The following is a 19542-nucleotide window of genomic DNA, read 5'->3' as shown; positions in this document are numbered from 1 at the left end:
GAGTATAACCTTCAAAAATTGTGACTCACTATACTGTACATCTGTGACATATAATATGGTACATCAATAACTATCTTTCCATAAATTATAATTCAATAAAAGATTTAAAAATTGCCTAAATTAATGAAAGCCTGCTGAAAAAAAATTTAGAGATTCTTGATAACTACTTTCTGTTTCATCATTTTAACTAAATTGTGTTCTGTTACAAAAACCAACTATAGAATTTAGTGTATTATTTTTTCCTTTAGGTGATGTTCTAAGAAAAATAAGTTTCTAGAGAAAAATGTTAAATGTGATAGCAAATATAAAGAGCTATTTTCTAAGGTCAGAGATTTATTGCCGTACAAAAGGGTGACATAAATAAAATTAGGCAGGAAAGACACTCACATATCTTTTATTGAATCTTTTGAAGGTGGGAAGGAAGGGATCCTGCTCGTTGTTTTAGAACCTTGGACACAGTATCAACTTCAGCCTCAATCTGGGTAGGGAAAATGCCCTAAACAAATTAGGACTTGAAAGGCCGATGAGATATTTCACAAATGAGGCAACTGACTCAAAGAGGACAAGGTACTTGCTCAGTTTCCAAAGAGACCAAGTGAGGAAATGCTACATGTCTGCTGATTAACCTTCAGTCCATGGATCATGTTGCAATTCTAATAACAAAACCACTGTTACATTCAAGAAATCCCCAAAATTATTTTTCACTATGAGTCAAGGAAGGCCATTGTCCTATTTTTTCATTACTGTGATATGAGAGCATATTTAACTCTGTAAGGCTCTGAGGGATGAGATCGTTTTTTTTTTTTTCAAGTCAGAAAGGTAATGTGCCGACGTCGTAAGAAGGTTTGGAGGGAGGCACATATCATGCAGCACCGTGAACACCCAATCATCATGCTCATGAACTACAAAAGGATGAGATCTTTAAAATTTAGCTTATGGTCTTCTCAAGCAAGCTTCCACAGTTTTCTGTCAACCCAGTCCAGTGTAGGTGCCCCTCCCACATTCTTCCACAGTTCCCTTTTTCTGTCGTGGTATTTCCCACTTTTGATTGCCTTATGTCTTGTCCATCTCCTCCAGTGAACCCAAAGCTCTTTGAATGCAGACATCATACTCATGCATCTCTATGCCCTAAAGTTATGTTATTGCCTAGAATGAAAATGCTTATTTTCTAAGTGAAAGAGTGAATGACCATTCACTGTCCTAATAACTATTCATTTGCCTATTACTACTGTCTAGCTAGATGACCTGCTCATAGCTTGCTCTCAAGGTAATAAAGATGTTAGCTAATTTAGGTTACCATGCTTTACATTTTCAGGATATTTGAATTTTTGCTGGGGACACATCAGAAATTATACACATAGTAATAAGAAGTTCTGCAATGGACTTTCAGTAATTATAATAGACAATTAAAGATGTATTTTTTTAAGCAAAGACTCTCCGTATCACATCATGTAGGCAACCCACATCATAAAGCTAGGCCAGTGTCAGTGTTGTATAGAGATGTCAGATATATGTGTTTGCAGAGAGATCCAATGGATCTGATGAATGCTGCGGTACATGAAACCTTTCTGCTGCAATTGAACTTAACTAGATTAAACTTGCCTTTGGCTTGCTTTGCAAAGCCTCTGGTATAGAATGAAGTGAAAGAGAGAAGTAGTACAGTGGCTCATTGCAACCTGAGTAAGCATGGCTGTTGAGACATCCACTATTTTGTTATTTTGACTCTCACCTGGTAATGATTTCAAATGTATGACATTTGAAAAAAAAAAAAAAACACAAAAATCATTAGTTCCCAGTTAAAACAGCAATTCTAAACCAAGCAATGTGTTTGGCATTTTCCGAAATGCTTTATTGGAATGATCAAGGGGTTGAAAGACTGGAGTTAGGTATAATGATAATTTTCTTTAAACGGGAGAAGGTCATGATGAAAGTTGCTTTTTATCAGTAATTAGAGTTCTGTAGCAGCAACATGTCCTAATTATGATATTCAGACCATTAGCAAATGAATAATGTTATTTAGATTCTGCTACGGAAAATTACCCCAGGCCATGTGGCATCCTACGAAGTGATTGAGTATAAAGCTATTTGTGGTCTACATCTTATGCACTTACCTAACCCGTCTCACATACACACTCCATCTGGGCTCATTTATTAAGGGCACTTTAGTGTTCAACACAGAACTTGAAAAGTGGCACATCAGTGGGCTTGGAGACAGAGATGAACATCTCTGTATCTTATTAAATTTTGCACAACATGGTAAACATTATGAATGGTGATATAAAGTGAAACACTGGTATCTAATGAATAATGAACATTTATGAATGACCATAGTCCCTTTGAATCATTCTTTCAGAATGATTTCATGGGCAATGAAATCAGAAGGATCTAAAATCAGAAATTAGAAAAAACTAGTGATTATTTCAATATAATTCGACCTAGAATATATTTTAGTAACTTATAAGACCATTAATCATTCACATTCATAGTGTCAAGCACCATACCAGGCAGTAGAACGGGAAGATGCCTGCGCTAGGGATCCCTATAGATGCTTCGGTCTAGATGAGTTTGAAATGTGTAACAAAAATTTCTACCCAGCAGACTGTGAAGATTGATTGTTGATACAGTTACCCAGACTACTTATCACTTTTGGGGAGGAGAACGAAATAATACTGATTTCATATTCCCTCAAACACATGAAGCATTTAAGGAATTTCCTGGGTCTGACTTGAATTGTTAGTCCAACGAAGCTTGCCATTGGCTGACAATCTAGTGTGACCTGACCCAAGGGTGCTTCAGTCAAATTTGTCACAGACAACAGTATTTCAGAGTCAGTAACTCTTTTGTTTCAGGAAATGTTGCCAATTATTCAATCTAAGGTTTCATTTGCTTAGTGACTTGGTCATTTTACCAGCTAATGTGCTTCCTTATTCCTTCAGTTCTTTACTTTTTATCTCTTTTAGTTATTCTTTCATCCAGCTATGGCTAATTTACTCTTTCCTCCTAAATAAATGCCTCTAACTCCTGAAGACACAAGGCCAAAGGCCAAACGACTTTAACTGCCAGTGTATGAAGACTTTCAAAGCTTGGTGAAGTGAGTGTCGTTACTGGGGCACATAAGTGGAGTGGGGGATGTCTACACTGTCAGTCATAGTCAGGTGTCAGCTCTGAACTGCAATAATTCAAAATGAAGTCCTTTTATTGGAGGTGGTACAACTTTTAAAGGTCTTCCCTTTTTTCTTTATTTATATGTTTTGTCCCAATAATTGGATGGGAGGGATTGAAGAGTTTATAGGAACAAGTTCAATAAGCACAGAGGGAAGTTAACCAACCCTGAGTAATGTGTGGCCATTTGGAGCCGTCAAACTGTGTATCGTGGAAAATACTTAAATGCTTTTCTGCAAAATGTTTAAGAGAATTTGTGCATAATATAATAATACTTTAAAAGTTTTACTAAGCAGATGATTTCTTAATTTGCAGTATGACAAACATATAAAGCAATCGCAGAAAGCATAGAGACTTTAAACATATCAATATGTGCTCATTGCTCCTTTGTCAAATCTGTGATTTTCTTTTGGTCAAAATCAACACCAGATGCGTAAGAGTACATGATGAATGTTAGTTAAATGGGATAATTTTTACTTATATTCATCACAATTTTCTTCTTTTAATTATTTGTGGGTTTTGTGTCCCATGAATTGTAACCTTATTTTGCCACTCTTCTTTCTTTTAGGTTTTAATTTTAAGCATCCTTTTCAATTCTTTCCAGTATCTTCAGGTTTTGTTGTTAGGATTTACACTTTATACTCTTTCTGTACTTATTCAATTTTGTCTTTGTTTTTTGTTTTGAACATTTTTCTTTACTAATTTTCTTGCCAGTATTTGTTGCCTTTGCAAGTGACTTATAGTGATTTTCATTTCAAATAGCTTAAAATTTTCCACAAAATTACTTCAGTTCTGTTTTTAAATGTATGTCTCATAAAATGATTTTTATATTAATTAAAAGTTGAAAAATGTGTGGCATTAGGATATTGTATTACTTTCCATATAATGAATGCACAATAATTTTGAAACTTCTACTTATCTCTAAAACAATTTTTAAAGTCAACATTTCATTAGTTGAGAAGTAATTTTCATTACACCAGTAATTCTCTTGTTTTATATTACATCCGGTACTTAGTACACATTCTATAAGTCAAAATTACTTTCTGTTATCTGGTATGCTTTGAGTCCTAGTAAATCATTTTACATAATAAGGGAGAACATTACATTTGGATAGAATTGTCAGGGAAATAAGGTTGCTCTTCTCCCCCCTTGTGAGGGTCAATCATATATCTTTTAGGTTAAAAATCAATTTTAGAGTATTCAGAGGAATTCATAACTCTCTTCAACACAGCCAAATAAACATTTGTCCTCCAGTGCTAAAGAAAAAAATAGAATCCTTTCAATCATTCTATTAGGTTAAACCACCTTATATATTTAAGGATTAGTATCCCAGGGACGGGGGAGCCTGATGGGCTGCCGTCTATGGGGTCGCACAGAGTTGGACACGACTGAATAGACCTAGCAGCAGCAGCAGCATTTATGGAAAATACCATGTATAATGTGTTTAAATATAGACTCAAACAAATGTTATTAATAAATATTTCTAAGCATCATAGATTGGACCAGTTTATTACTCATCTGATGCTTTCACATGTCTTAACAATCGATATGAAACATCTTATACTCCATTTGGTAGTAGCAGTCATCAAAATAGCCAAAATTACTATGCAGGCATGCCAGGTCCATTTGGTGGTAACATATAAACATGATCATCATTAGCAAATATGGGCCAGATGTTCATCCCCTAGGAATCCATGGAAATGATTACTTATGTTATGGTATAGAGTCAGTCTTGACATGAAAAAAACAAACTTAATTTAACATAGAAGAAAGTACAAAATTTCTAATGATCCTACTGTACCTCTAGAGAAAAGAAACTTTAAGTAGAGTTGATATTTTTGGATATCAATGTCTATTAAGTTGCTCAATGAAGTAATCTTTCCATCTATTCCTAATTGTGGTTCCCTAGTCTTCCTTGTTTAAAAGAACTACTACTGGTTTTTGTTGTTGTTGTTGTTGTTGTTGTTGTTCACATGATTATTCTCTATCACATCCCTTGACTTCCAGACAAAACTTCATTAGTAACCCTGTAAGACATGTTGTCATATTTTGGACTATTTTGTTTTCTTCTTGAGATGAAGGCCAGAGAAATATGTGACTTTTTAAAACCCTGTTACTGGACTGACTGACTCTTTTATCTTATATTGAAGTAGAAATAAAACCTAGAACTATAGATGGCAAAAGTTGCAAAAGTTAAAGAATACAGAAACTTCTTCAGAGAGAAAGACTTTTAAACATGCTTGAGTATCAGACTATAGTGAAATAATATGTATTATAGTGAGGCATTTCACTGAGTTATGACTGTACTACAATAGAATATTATTTTAGGGAGTTAAGAATTTATTGTAAGGGCATACACTAAATAATTTTCCATAGAGGCTAATTTCATGTGTTAATCTTTAATCAGCATATTTGAAGAAAAGATTTTCAGTAATGTGGGTGTGGAATGCTTATGCAAACCATAATAGAAAGAGTTTTGAGACTCAGTTCAAGGGTTTATACTTTCAGAGTAATGCCATGAAATGTTTATCACAATCTAGTTGAGCTGTTCATCACAATCTTAAAATGTATTCTTCCTTTAGAGTCCATGTACAAAGAAGCATGTCTGAAGATTGTGTACCAGGTTGGATTGGCTAGGTATTATAATTCCATTTCTTCGCTTGAAGGTATTTTGAAATGAAGATGTGAGAGTTGGACTATAAAAAAGGCTGAGTGCCAAATAAATGATGCTTTTGCATTGTGGTGTTGGGGAATACTCTTGAGAGTTCCTTGGTCTGCAAAGAGATCAAACCAGTCCATCCTAAAGGAAATCAGTCCTAAATATTCATTGGAAGCTGAAACTCCAATACTTTGGCCACCTCATGCGAAGAACTGACTCATTTGAAAAGACCCTGATGCTGGGAAAGAGTGAAGGCAAGAGGAGAAGGGGACAACAGAAGATGAGATGGTTGGATTGCATCACTGACTCAATGGAAATGAGTTTGAGTAAACTCCAGGAGTTGGTGATGGACAGGGAGGCCTGGCGTGCTGCAGTCCATGTGGTCGCAAAGAGTCAGACATGACTGAGTGACCGAACTGGACTGAACTGAACTGAACTGAATATTATCTACAAAAGGTGTAAGTCATGATGTCACAATGGATATCAAAATTGGTATAGACACACCCCTCATGTAATATCTAACTCTAGATCCTGCAGATAGCGAATCAAATGCTTTATTTTTCTTATGCATTTTCAGCTTAAAATTAAATAAAAAGTTCTCCAGGGGTGGGATAATAATTGCCTTTCATATTCCAAATAATTCAATGTTTAAGAGAATTTTCAAACTAAACATTTTCTAACTAAAATATGCTTTATAGCTATTTGTCATTTTTATTTTAATCAATAAACTATTTATTGACACAAAGAGCATGTTTGCCAAATTCTCCCTGGGCTTGTTCTATTTATGTATATCAGAAACTCAGCTTCTATTCAGTTGTAGCTAAGAATTAGCTAAGTAGTAGCTAAGACTACTGCAGTTCAGTTGCTCAGTCGTGTCTGACTCTTTGCGACTCCATGAACCAAAGCACGCCAGGCCTCCCTGTCCCTAAGTTCATCATAATTAGGTGTTTTGGAGAAGGTTAATTGAAAGTCCAAACATTAGCACTGACAAAAACTTAATTTTTTTCTTTTAATCCTTATTAGGAAAATCGTATTAGATATACCTGGATTTCTCTTATGAATTTTTTTTGTTAATGTAAGGTTCTTACTAAATGAAAAAGTTCAGCCACTCCTTCCTTTAACTCTCAACTCTTGTTGTCCCAAAGAAGTGTCATTTAACTTTGGACTAATTTCTCTGTCTGTGCTATGCTTTTTGACACTTAGTTACTTACTATGTTTTAATATGATTCTCAATTAACTTCATGTATATAACTCTGGCTAACATCCTCTTACACACTACTCTGAGCACCTTGTATTGGACATTTCTTTTACTATCTTCCTGCCTTTCTGCTTGTAGCATGTACTAATAGCAAACTAGAGGGCATGTAATATTACACAAAATTACTATTTCAATTGAGATAGAATTTTGACATCTTAATGAATTCTCATAAACAAGTGCATTTTCATACACACACACACACACATATGCACTACATACATAAGATTTTTCTGAATGAAATAATTAACTGATCATAAAAGAATAGCCTTTGACCTGGGGAAAAATTAGGATTCTGAAAACTGGAATGGGAATTTATTTGCAGAAAACAATGTAACTGGGCCCTCCTCCTAATAGATAGGTCTTACTGGAGGGCACTGACTCCCCTGATGGAAGGATCATTCCAGTTTCTAATGATGCCTTACATTGTCCTCAGACCTATAACCAGAATTGGAGTCAAGATATTTGCCCAGGGAAACCACACATACACAAAACTCTTGGTGGACAAAGCTTATAAGATACAGACAGTTTATATAATTTATATGGATATAGATGTGGAAAAAATATTCAAGAATGGAAAATTCTAGGCCTAAGAGGGAGGTGAATAATTTTACAATGGGTTAAATCAATCAATATATGTTCAATTACCAAGTTGATCCTTGGTTCACTGTGCCAGCTTGAGCAGTTGAGTGGGGTTCTTTTTTTTTTTTTTTTCCAGTTTAGTTAACTTTATACTGAACTCATTTTTTGGAATAATGTAGAGGAAATAATCTAAAGGCTCACAAACTAGCAAATGTTAAAGAGGGGTGAACACATTCAACTTCTCCCTAACCCTGCTCTCTAAAGGGCCCAGTATACATTCTCTGGGCTTCCCTGGTAGCTCAGCTAGTAGAGAACCTGCCAGCAATTCAGGAGACTCTGGTTTGATTACTTGGTTGGGAAGTTCCCATGGAGAAGGGATAGGCTATCCACTCCAGTATTCTTGAGCTTCCTTCATGGTTCAGATGGTAAAGAATCTGCCTGCAATGTGGGAGACCTAGGATCAATCCCTGGATTAGCAAGATCCCTTGGAGGAGGGCATGGCAACCCACTCCAGTATTCTTTCTTGGAGAATCCCATGGGCAGAAGAGCCTGGTGGATTACAGTCCATGTGGTTGCAAAGAGTTGGACATGACTAAGTGACTAAGCACAGCACAGCATACATTCACTACTCCAAGACTTTGAGAGAGATTCTAGAGAGTGGAGTCCCAACATCTCTAAAAGTTACTGCACACGGTTGCACTCTGGAGAAAAGTAATGCTTGTGCAAGATACTTCAGCCATAGGGCTCCTTGACTTCAGTGTGATACTGGAGCCCAGGATGTCAGAAGGTAAGAAATGGCACATTGCTCTTAGACTAATTAGGTCATAGTGACTAAAAATACCAGTAGTATCAGCAAAAGGATCAGAATGATATCATCCATAAGGCATTTTGTGGTGGCATATTGATCATCCGTCCCTGGTAAGAACAAACTGCATAATCCCTAATCCCTAGACCTCATGAGTGCAAGTTTTATTGCATGCGTGCGTGTGTGCTGTCATTTCAGTTGGATTCAACTCCTTGCAACCCTATGAACTGTAGCCCGCCAGGCTCCTCTGTCCATAGGATTCTCCAGGCAAGAATACTGGAGTGGGTTGCCATGACCTCCTCCAGGGGATCTTCCCAACGCAGGGGATAGAACCTGTGTCTCCTCCATCTCCTGCATTGCAGATGTATTCTTTACCCACTGAGCCACCTGGGAAGCCCTGGAAGTCTTACTTAAGCCAACATAATTTTTAATGTTTCCTCAGCCAATTCTTAGAGCTGAACCAGTTTAAATATCTCTTGGTCCTTCAAACAATAGAAAGGTAGATAAATTTGTTTGGAATATGTTACATCATAAGTATATACTTTGAGTCTACCTCTTGATGTTCTCCCAAAGGGAATTATGTCTATTTATCAGAATGACTGCATCTTTGGGAAAGGCAATGATCCATAACTTTCAGGAGTTTCTGGACACCTGGTTCAAAGTTCCTGGAAAGCCAGAATACCACTGAACCTATTATAAAGGGACTGATAAGAGTCAAGCCCACGTCCATTTTATGTTAGGCTTAGTTAAGTGTTCAGTTCAGTTCAGTTTAGTCACTCAGTTGTGTCCGACTCTGCGACCCCATGAATTGCAACACGCCAGGCCTCCCCATCCATCACCAACTCCTGGAGTTTACTCAAACTCATGCCCATCGAGTCAGTGATGCCATCCAGCCATCTCATCCTCTGTCATCCCCTTCTCCTGCCCCCAATCCCTCCCAGCATCAGGGTCTTTTCCAATGACTCAACTCTTCTCATGAGGTGGCCAAAGTACTGGAGTTTCAGCTTCAGCATCAGTCCTTCCAATGAACACCCAGGACTGATCTCCTTTAGGATGGACTGGTTGGATCTCCTTGCAGTCCAAGGGACTCTCAAGAGTCTTCTCCAACACCACAGTTCAAAAGCATCAATTTTTCGGCGCTCAGCTTTCTTCACAGTCCAACTCTCACATCCATACATGACCACTGGAAAAACCATAGCCTTGACCAGATGGACCTTTGTTGGCAAAGTAATGTCTGCTATTTAATATGCTATCTAGGTTGGTTATAACTTTCCTTCCAAGGAGTAAGCATCTTTTAATTTCATGGCTGCAGTCACCATCTGCAGTGATTTTGGAGCCCACCCCTCCCCCAAAAAAAAAGTCTGACACTGTTTCCACTGTTTCCCCATCTATTTCCCATGAAAGTGATGGGACCAGATGCCATGATCTTAGTTTTCTGAATGTTGAACTTTAAGCCAACTTTATCACTCTCCTCTTTCACATTCATTAAGAGGCTTTTTAGTCCCTCTTCACTTTCTGCCATAAGGGTAGTGTCATCTACATATCTGAAGTTATTGATATTTCTCCCAGCAATCTTGATTTCAGCTTGTGCTTCTTCCAGCCCAGTGTTTCTCATGATGTACTCTGCATATAAGTTAAATAAGCAGGGTGACAATATACAGCCTTGATGTACTCCTTTTCCTATTTGGAACCAGTCTGTTGTTCCATGTCCAGTTCTAACTGTTACTTTCTGACCTGCATATAGGTTTCTCAAGAGGAAGGTCAGATGGTCTGGTATTCCCATCTCTTTCAGAATTTTCCACGGTTTATTGCGATCCACACAGCCAAAGGCTTTGGCATAATCAATAAAGCAGAAATGGATATTTTTCTGGGACTCTCTTGCTTTTTTAATGATCCATCAGATGTTGGCAATTTGATCTCTGGTTCCTCTGCCTTTTCTAAAACCAGCTTGAACATCTGGAAGTTCACAGTTCACGTATTGCTGAAGCCTGGCTTGGAGAATTTTGAGCATTACTTTACTAGCGTGTGAGATGAGTGCAATTGTGTGGTCGTTTGAACATTCTTTGGGATTGCCTTTCTTTGGGATTGGAATGAAAACTGACCTTTTCCAGTCCTGTGGCCACTGCTGAGTTTTCCAAATTTGCTGGCATATTGAGTGCAGCACTTCCACAGCATCATCTTTCAGGATTTGAAATAGCTCAACTGGAATGCCATCACCTCCACTAGCTTTGTTCGTAGTGATGCTTCCTAAGGCCCACTTGACTTCACATTCCAGGATGTCTGGCTATAGGTGAGTGATCACACCATCATGATTATCTGGGTCATGAAGATCTTTTTTGTACAGTTCTTCGGTGTATTCTTGCCACCTCTTCTTAATATCTTCTGCTTCTGTTAGGTCCAGACCATTTCTGTCCTTTATCGAACCCATCTTTGCATGAAATATTCCCTTGGTAGCTCTAATTTTCTTGAAGAGATCTCTAGTCTTTGCCATTCTGTTGGGGCGGTGACCGAGAGTGCCAGGCTGTGACGGCACAGGAGCGGCGGAGAGGAGCTACCCCATACCTGAGATCAGGGGCGGAGGCCGAGAGGAGCAACCCCACCTCCAAGGAGCGGCTGCTCCTGCAGCCTAGAGGAGCTATTCCACGTTCAAGGTCAGGAGGGACGGCCCTGAGGAGATACCCCTCCTCCAAAGTAAGGAGCAGCGGCTGCGCTTTGCTGAAGCAGCCGTGAAGAGATACCCCACGTCCAAGGTAAGAGAAATCCAAGTAAGATGATAGGTGTTGCGAGAGGGCATCAGAGGGCAGACATAATGAATCCACAATCACAGAAACCTAGCCAATCTGATCACACGGACCACAGCCTTGTCTAACTCAATGAAACTAAGCCATGCCATGTGGGGCCACCCAAGGCGGACGGGTCATGGCTGAGAGGTCTGACAGAATGTGGTCCACTGGAGAAGGAATGGCAAACCACTTCAGTATTCTTGCCTTGAGAACCCTATGAACAGTGTGAAAAGTTGAAGTCCTAAACTTAACATATATTTTATTCCCTAGTTTCTGAATAGAATTAATATTCTAAACAACTGACAGAATTCCCACCTTTACTAATAGAGTAAGGATTATCATGATAGAAAATGCTGAAAGGAAACCCCAGAACTTCCACACCCTATATCAAAGTAGTAAAACAAAAATGACACTGAAGCTTAGAGACTTCAGTGGAGACTGATCCTGCTGTCAAAGACTTAAAAGACTGAGGTGATGATTTCTGCCGTGTCCACATTCAACTTTCCCATTTGACTAGTACCAAAATCTTTAGTCTAAGCAGTAATTCTGATTGCAGCTGCAGTTCCAAATGTGGTTTCTTTCTTGGGTCCTACCAACGCAAGCCCAGCAACTAGTATGGTCTAAAAGTTATAAATATATAAATTTTGCCTATCACAGGCAGAAGTACATCCTCAATATCTTGCAAAAGACATGTGCTATCTCCAATTATAGACCACAATTTAATTTGAAGGGAATTTAATTTTCTGACTATCCCTCAGAATATCATGCTGGCTCACTATTTTAACAAAATCAAACTGATAGTGTACCAGGACAATAGAAGTTTATTGGTACTTCACTAAAAGACAATAGATAAATTCTTGGAAATATGTAATCCTGCCATTTTGGTGAAGTTTCCAGGGACCCACGAATTATAACACGTGGAGATAAGTACTCCCTACAAAATGGCAGAGCAATAGCTGAACTCCGCATTCTCTTCCACTAATAAGGAGTATAGTATTTGATGGGCCTTCCTGGATTTAAAGGTAGCAAACAAATTTTCACTGTAAGGCCCAAAAGACTAACTGCTTTTGAGTGGGGGCCAAAGACCACCGCCATGTGACTTTTAGGGTCCAGTGAAACCATGTTCATAACAAATTTGTGGGATGCTACATGGAGCCATCAGCAAGCCTTGATAAAAGACCTGCAGTGGAGACCTCTAATGGAAATATGTTCTGCTGCTAAGTCACTTTAGTCATGTCCGACTCTGTGTGACCCCATAGACGGCAGCCCATCAGGTTCCCCCGTCCCTGGGATTCTCCAGGCAAGAACACTGGAGTGGGTTGCCATATCCTTTCCCAATGCATGAAAGTGAAAATTGAAAGTGAAGTCACTCAGTTGTGTCCAATTCTTAGCGACCCCATGGACCACAACCTACCAGGCTCCTTCATCCATGGGATTTTCCAGGCAAGAGTATTGGAGTGGGTGCCATTGCCTTCTCTGGAGATATGTTCTAGCCACTACCAAAGATGCTGTAGATTTGAATCTGAAGTTAAAGACCCTCCAAAACAGGAATAGAACAGAATTCATTCTGACGATGAGGATAGGTATGATAGAAATTCTGCCTTGTCTCCATAGGCAAAGTAATCATCATTATTCAGGGGCAAGTGTGTGATGTCACTCTTCTGGGATAGGGCTGACCTCTATCTATGTTGGAACAGCAGGGGAGCCCCGCCTCCTCTGTCCCCCAAGGTCGATAAGCACTGCAACGTTTTCTTGGAGCTTTTCCTGGACCCATGGCCTCTCTTTGGGCATCCTGGAGAGTCTGTGAGCTCTGCAGTAGTTTCATTGTAAATCATCTGCTGCTTAATATGGCCAGAATTGGTTTCTTTTGCTTATAACTTGGAATATCCACTCATCACTTAATGTATTATTAAAACACCACCACAATGAGAAGCCTGCACACGCCAACTAGAATAGCCCCTGCTTGCTGTAACTAAAGAAAAGTTCACACTCAGCACACAGACTCAGTGCAGTCAAATATAAATAACAAAATAAATAAAACTAAATTAAAAATACTTACTGAGAAAATGCTGGGGAAATGTTGACTTATAATACCCTACCCATGTGTCCATTAGGTGGAAAAATAACCGAGAAAACTGGGACTGTTGAAAACATGAATGGTCCTATAGCTTTCAAACCAGACAGTTCAAACAACTCTAAATTAAGGATTTTTCATAAAATTATGAGCATTTAGTCTTAGAACATAAAATCTATAACAGCAAATTACTAATCTCCTGAATAAAATCTGACCCATTTTCTAGGCACATAAAGCAGAGATTGTTTTTATTTTTTACATTTTTAAATCATGTGTCTTTCCTGCTTAGAAATGTATATATGACTCTCTAACAAAAGATTTGCAGTTTATTAGAAGTTATAGCACCTCATTGTTTTTTGTGTGGTTTTATAACATTCATTTTCTGCACATTGTCTAGAAGCACTCAATAAAAATAACATTGTTTCAAAATTTCCCAACATTTTTTAAACTTAAAAACAAAAATAGAAAAAAAAAAAAAGCTGTTCTTTTATAACTAATTCCTTCGTCACTCAAATACTTAACTGTTAGTCAACTAGATTAGACTTTAACCAATCAACCATGTTTAGCATCACCTATGTATAGATACATATATCTCTCTTTTTACCCCATCACATGCCATTGATCCCAAATAAAATTCCTTAGTTTTCCACTCTTTAAAATATGATCTTTGATTTTCAAAACACTAATCAAGAAATCACTTTCTGGATAAATAGTACTTACCAGGGATGCCTCTTTCCTCCAGGACTACTGTCATCATAGAATCATCTGTGGTATATGAAGAAAAAAGTATGAAATTAATTAATTAAGTTTTCTTGATTTTATTCATTATGCACTCATTCATTCATTCATTCATCCAACCAACATTTGTTGAGGGCATTCTGAATACTAAGCATTTCCCCAGGTGCTAGAGGTGTATAGATGAGTACCTGACTTCAAGATGCTGCTCCAACGAATTATGAGTCCTACCTTTATCAGATATTAATCGTGAAATCTTAGAAAAGTAATTTTGCTTTTCTGAATCTCATTTTATTTTCCTATGAAAACGGGGAGAGTTTATGGGGTTATCACTGTTTAGGTTCCTGCCCAGAGCTGTGGATCTAAATGGACGTAACAACAAACTGAAGTGAGATTCAGAGTTGACTACATCTCCTCTGTTTGCACCTATTAACTTACATCAGGGATTTATCTATCAGTTAAATAAAGAGGGTTTACCTACCTAGACCTGAGTTTCAATTTCTCCACATACTAGTTGAACGAAAGTGGCAGATGTCTTCATCTCCTTGTGCATCCGCTGAAGATAATGAAGATAGTAGTACTTAAGAGGGTTTAGTGAAATCAGCCCTATAAATCACTGCACTCTGTGCATAGTACTTTGTATACACTCAATAATAAAGATGACGATGATGATGAGTTTTTCTTAGAGAAGAGAGATGAGTATTTTTGTTGGGTCAGTGATGTAGAGAAAGATGGGGGCACACGTATAAGGATGGAGGAACACAGATAAGCATAACCCTCTTGTGTGGCCCTGTGAAAGGAGCAGCGGCTGTTGAGCACTAGGAGCCGGGTCGGAAGTGGAAGGACGGAAGGACACATGTCACACAGTGGCCCTGCTGACGGCCTGGATTCAGAGTGAGCTCTTCTTGGTGAACTCTTGCAAATATTTGGAGTACATATTTTCAATGGAATTAAGACATTACATGAGCAAATGGGCACAAGATGAGAAACTTGAATAGGACTGCCATATGACCCAGCAACCCCACTCCTGGGCATACACACCGAGGAAACCAGATCTGAAAGAGACACGTGCACCCCAATGTTCATCGCAGCACTGTTTATAATAGCCAGGACATGGAAGCAACCCAGATGCCCATCAGCAGACGAATGGATGAGGAAGCTGTGGTACATATACACCATGGAATATTACTCAGCCATTGAAAAGAATTCATTTGAATCAGTTCTAATGAGATGGATGAAACTGAGCCCATTATACAGAGTGAAGTAAGCCAGAAAGATAAAGACCAATACAGTATACTAACGCATATATATGGAATTTAGAAAGATGGTAATGATAACCCTATATGCAAAACAGGAAAAGAGACACAGATGTATAGAACAGACTTTTGGACTCTGTGGGAGAAGGTGAGGGTGGGATGTTTCCAGAGAACAGCATCAAAACATGTATATTATCTATGGTGAAACAGATCACCAGCCCAGGCTGGATGCATGAGACAAGTGCTCTGGCCTGGTGCACTGGGAAGACCCAGAGGGATCGGGTGGAGAGGGAGGTGGGAGGGGGGACCAGGATGGGGAACACATGTAAATCCATGGCTGATTCATGTCAATGTATGACAAAAACCACTACAATATTGTAAAGTAATTAGCCTCCAACTAATAAAAATAAATGAAAAAAAAAGATGAGAAACTTGTAGTTTAGAGATTAACATGAGTTAATATTAGTACGATTTAATTTGTACCACAAGAAGGTGGTTTATATAAAATCCCCTATGATATTAATTGGTTTAAATAAAAGAAGGAACATTTATACTATAAAGTGTTAAACTGTTGTATGCTATAATTACTATATATGCTTATTTCTATATTCCCTTTAATGCATTTCTAATCCTTTTTATGTGATTCTTAACTATTTTGTAAACCCATTAGCTAGTCTCCTTTTTGAAAGGGAGGGAAAATAGGAGTTTGTTTTAGGTTCCTGCTAGAGTACTTTAAAGTGCTCCCTTGACAATGCTCAATATATGAGCTGATTTATTTCAGAAAAGGTTTAAGGTGATTTATGAAGATAACCTGTGGAACCACAAGATTTTAAAAATTAAGTAAAAAATGTTGAAGATGAAAAAGAAAACACAGGCAAGAAACTTAAATTAAGATTAGGATAAAGATTGTACCCAAAATGTTCTGTGTGTTTCCTAGAGGTATGTCATTCATTTGACTTTATGCCTTATAGTAGCTAAGATGAAACTGGAATCTTGATCAGTTATATGCATCAACATCTATAAAATAAAAAAGAACTTTCCTGAAGACATATAATTAATCCTTCTACAAAAACCTGAGGGAATGAATATGATGAATATCATTCTCATGATTCAGTTATGTAACTTAGCAGGCAGAGGTGAAAAGATTTGTAGACATAATTAAGTCTGCAGATAGGTGCTTTAATCCAATCAAAAGGAAGATAATTCTGGCCAGGTCTTGTCTAATCAAACAAGCTCTTTTTGAACAACTCAATGTAGCCCTTGCAGACAAAGGAATTGCTTTCCTTGGCCATTAAGAAACAAATTGACCTGTTGTGAAGAGGACCATGTATCCTGTACAAGAAGGTGGCCCATAGGAGATGAGAACAACCGCTGGCCAAACAATGAGGAAAAAAAACAGGAACTTCAGCCCTACAACCACAAGAGGCTGAATTCTTGCAAAAACTTGAGTGAGCTTGGAAAGATGCTTCTTCTCTAGTCAAGACTCCAAGTAAGAACATAGCCCATGAATTGATTTCAGTTTTTTAAGACCTCTCAAGCAGAGAACACAACTGAACAATGATTATACTCTCATCTTATAGAACTGAGATGATAAATTGGTACAGCTTGTGGTAATTTGTTACATTATAAAACACAAATACAAAGGTATTTAAATAAAAATAATAGCTAAACAAAAACTCTGCACCCTGTCTTACATAAGAGAAAAAAAAATTTGTCTCCAAATTTAACTACATTACTAATTAAAATCTGATATGATTTATAAACAATAGGACAACAGAAGATTCAATGATTTTTAAGAAGTTATGTTTTTAAAATTGTAGGCATTATTTCCTTGAATTAACTTTATATAAAGTTCAGAGATATGGCAATAATAAAATATTTCAGATGCTTCCGAGCTTTGAAAAAGGCAAAATGGTTGCCTGAGGAGGCCTTACAAATAGCTGCGAAAAGAAAATAAGCAGAAGGCAAAGGAGAAAAGGAAAGATAAACCCATCTGAATGCAGAGTTTCAAAGAATAGCAAGGAGAGATTAGAAAACTTTCCTAAATGAACAATGTAAAGAAATAGAGGAAAACAATAGAATAGGAAAGACTAGAGATCTCCTCAAGAAAATTGGAGATTTAGAGATATCACAGGAACATTTCTTGCAAAGAAAAGCACAATAAGGGACAGAAATGGTATGAACCTAACAGAAGCAGAAGACATTAAGAAGAGGTGGCAAGAATACACAGAAGAACTGTACAAAAAAGATCTTCATGACCCAGATAATCATGATGGTGTGATCACTCACCTAGAGCCAGACATCCTGGAATGGGAAGTCAGTTGCACCTTAGGAGGCATCATGAGGGACAAAGCTAGTGGAGGTGATGGCATTCCAGTTGAGCTATTTAAAATCCTAAAAGATGAAGCTGTGAAAGTGCTGCACTCAATATGCCAGCAAATTTGGAAAACCCAGCCATGGCCACAGGACTGGAAAAGGTCAGTTTTCATTCCAGTCCCAAAGAAAGGCAATGTCAAAGGGTCTTCAAACTACAGCATGATTTTATTCATTTCACATGCTAGCAAAGTAGTGCTCAAAATCCTTCAAGTTAAGCTTCAACTTGTGAACTGAGAACTTCCAGGTGCACAAGCTGAATTAGACAAGGCAGAGGAACCAGAGATCAAATTGCCAATATCTGTTGGATCATAGGGAAAGCAAAGTTCCAGAAAAACATCCACTTCTGCTTCATTGATTATGCTAAAGCTTTTATAGCCTGTGACTATAATTTGTCATAACAAATTATAGAAAATTCTTAAAAAGATGGGAATACCAGACCACCTGACCTGCCTCCTGAGAAACCTGTGTGCAGGTCAAGAAGCAACAGTTAGAACTGGACATGGAACAAGAGACTGGTTCAAAATTGGGAAAGCAGTATGTCAAGGCTGTATACTGTCTCCCTACTTATTTAGCATATGAAGAGTGCATCATGCAAAATGCCAGCCTGGATGAAGCTCAAGCTGGAATCAAGATTACTAGGAAAAATATCAATAATCTCATATATGCAGATGACACCATTCTTATGGCAGAAAGTGAAGAGGAACTAAAGAACCTCTTGATGAAAGTGAAAGAGGAGAGTAAAAAAACTGGCTTAAAACTCAACATTCAAAAAAACAAAGGCATGTCTTCCAGTCCCATTACTTTATGGAAAATAGATGGGGAAACAATGGAAACAGTGACAGACTTAATTTTCTTGGGCTCCAAAATCACTGTGGACAGTTACTGCAGCCATGAAATTAAATGATGCTTGCTCCTTGGAAGAAAAGCTATGACAAATCTAGATAGTGTATTAATTAAGAAGCAGAGATATCATTTTACTGATGAAAGTCCATATAATCAAAGCTCTGATTTTTCCATTAGTCATGTACAGATGTGCAAGCTGAATCATAAAGAAGACTGAGCATCAAAGAATTGATGTTTTTGAATGTGTGATGTTGGAGAAGACTCTTGAGAGTTTCTTGGACATCAAGATCAAGCCAGTTAATCCTAAAGGAAATCAACCCTGAATATTCATTGGAAGGGCTGATGCTGAAGCTCCAATACTTTGGTCACCTGATGCAAAGAGCTGACTCATTGGAAAAGACTCTGATGCTGAGAAAGATTGAAGGCAGGAGGAGAAGCAGGCAACAGAAGATGAGATGGTTGGATGGTGTCACAGAGTTAATGAACATAAGTTTGAGCCAACTTCGGGAGATGGTGAAGAGCAGGGAAGACTGATGTGCTGCAGTCCATGGGGTCACAAAGGGTTGGACATGACTGAGTAACTGAACAATAACAAAAACTTGAAAATTAAAACAACACAGCAGAGGGACCATCTGAGGTTTCTGTTTAGATACTGTAGATTTTAGCAATTTTTATCTCTAATAACTTCTTGGAAAGAGTGAGAGGTAGATGAAAAACAATGAGGAGTTATTAGAGGTCAACTAAACTTTTAAGAAATCTGTTGACCTGATTTAGGTTTAAGCAAAGCATAAATTGTATAAAAATATATATATATTTTTAGATGCATGCAACAAGCATAGTTGGTGACAAAAAATATGAATATTTTGAAGGATTTCTATGGGGATAATAGCCAGGAAGAATGAGGATAATTAGGAAGTAGTTCTCTGAAATATCTGTGAATTATTTTTTTAAAGGCAGGATTAGGGGGAAAATAAACTATGGTGTCAAGGAATATAGCACCATTTGCTTGAAG

At 37.8% G+C, this 19542-nt stretch overlaps 1 non-coding gene across 1 annotated transcript; it reads right to left on the bottom strand.

Annotated features, from left to right (window-relative positions):
* Positions 1-809: 809 nt before the first annotated feature.
* Positions 810-914, bottom strand: LOC139038307 (small nucleolar RNA U13). The gene has a single exon (XR_011491306.1). It is a non-coding gene; the product is annotated as a small nucleolar RNA U13 (small nucleolar RNA).
* Between the last annotated feature and the right edge of the window lie 18628 nt (positions 915-19542).

This window comes from Odocoileus virginianus, chromosome 14 (assembly GCF_023699985.2).
Source record: "Odocoileus virginianus isolate 20LAN1187 ecotype Illinois chromosome 14, Ovbor_1.2, whole genome shotgun sequence".
NCBI lineage: Eukaryota > Metazoa > Chordata > Mammalia > Artiodactyla > Cervidae > Odocoileus > Odocoileus virginianus.
Note: the sequence above shows the minus strand (reverse complement) of the source record. Positions and strands in the feature narration are given on the sequence as shown.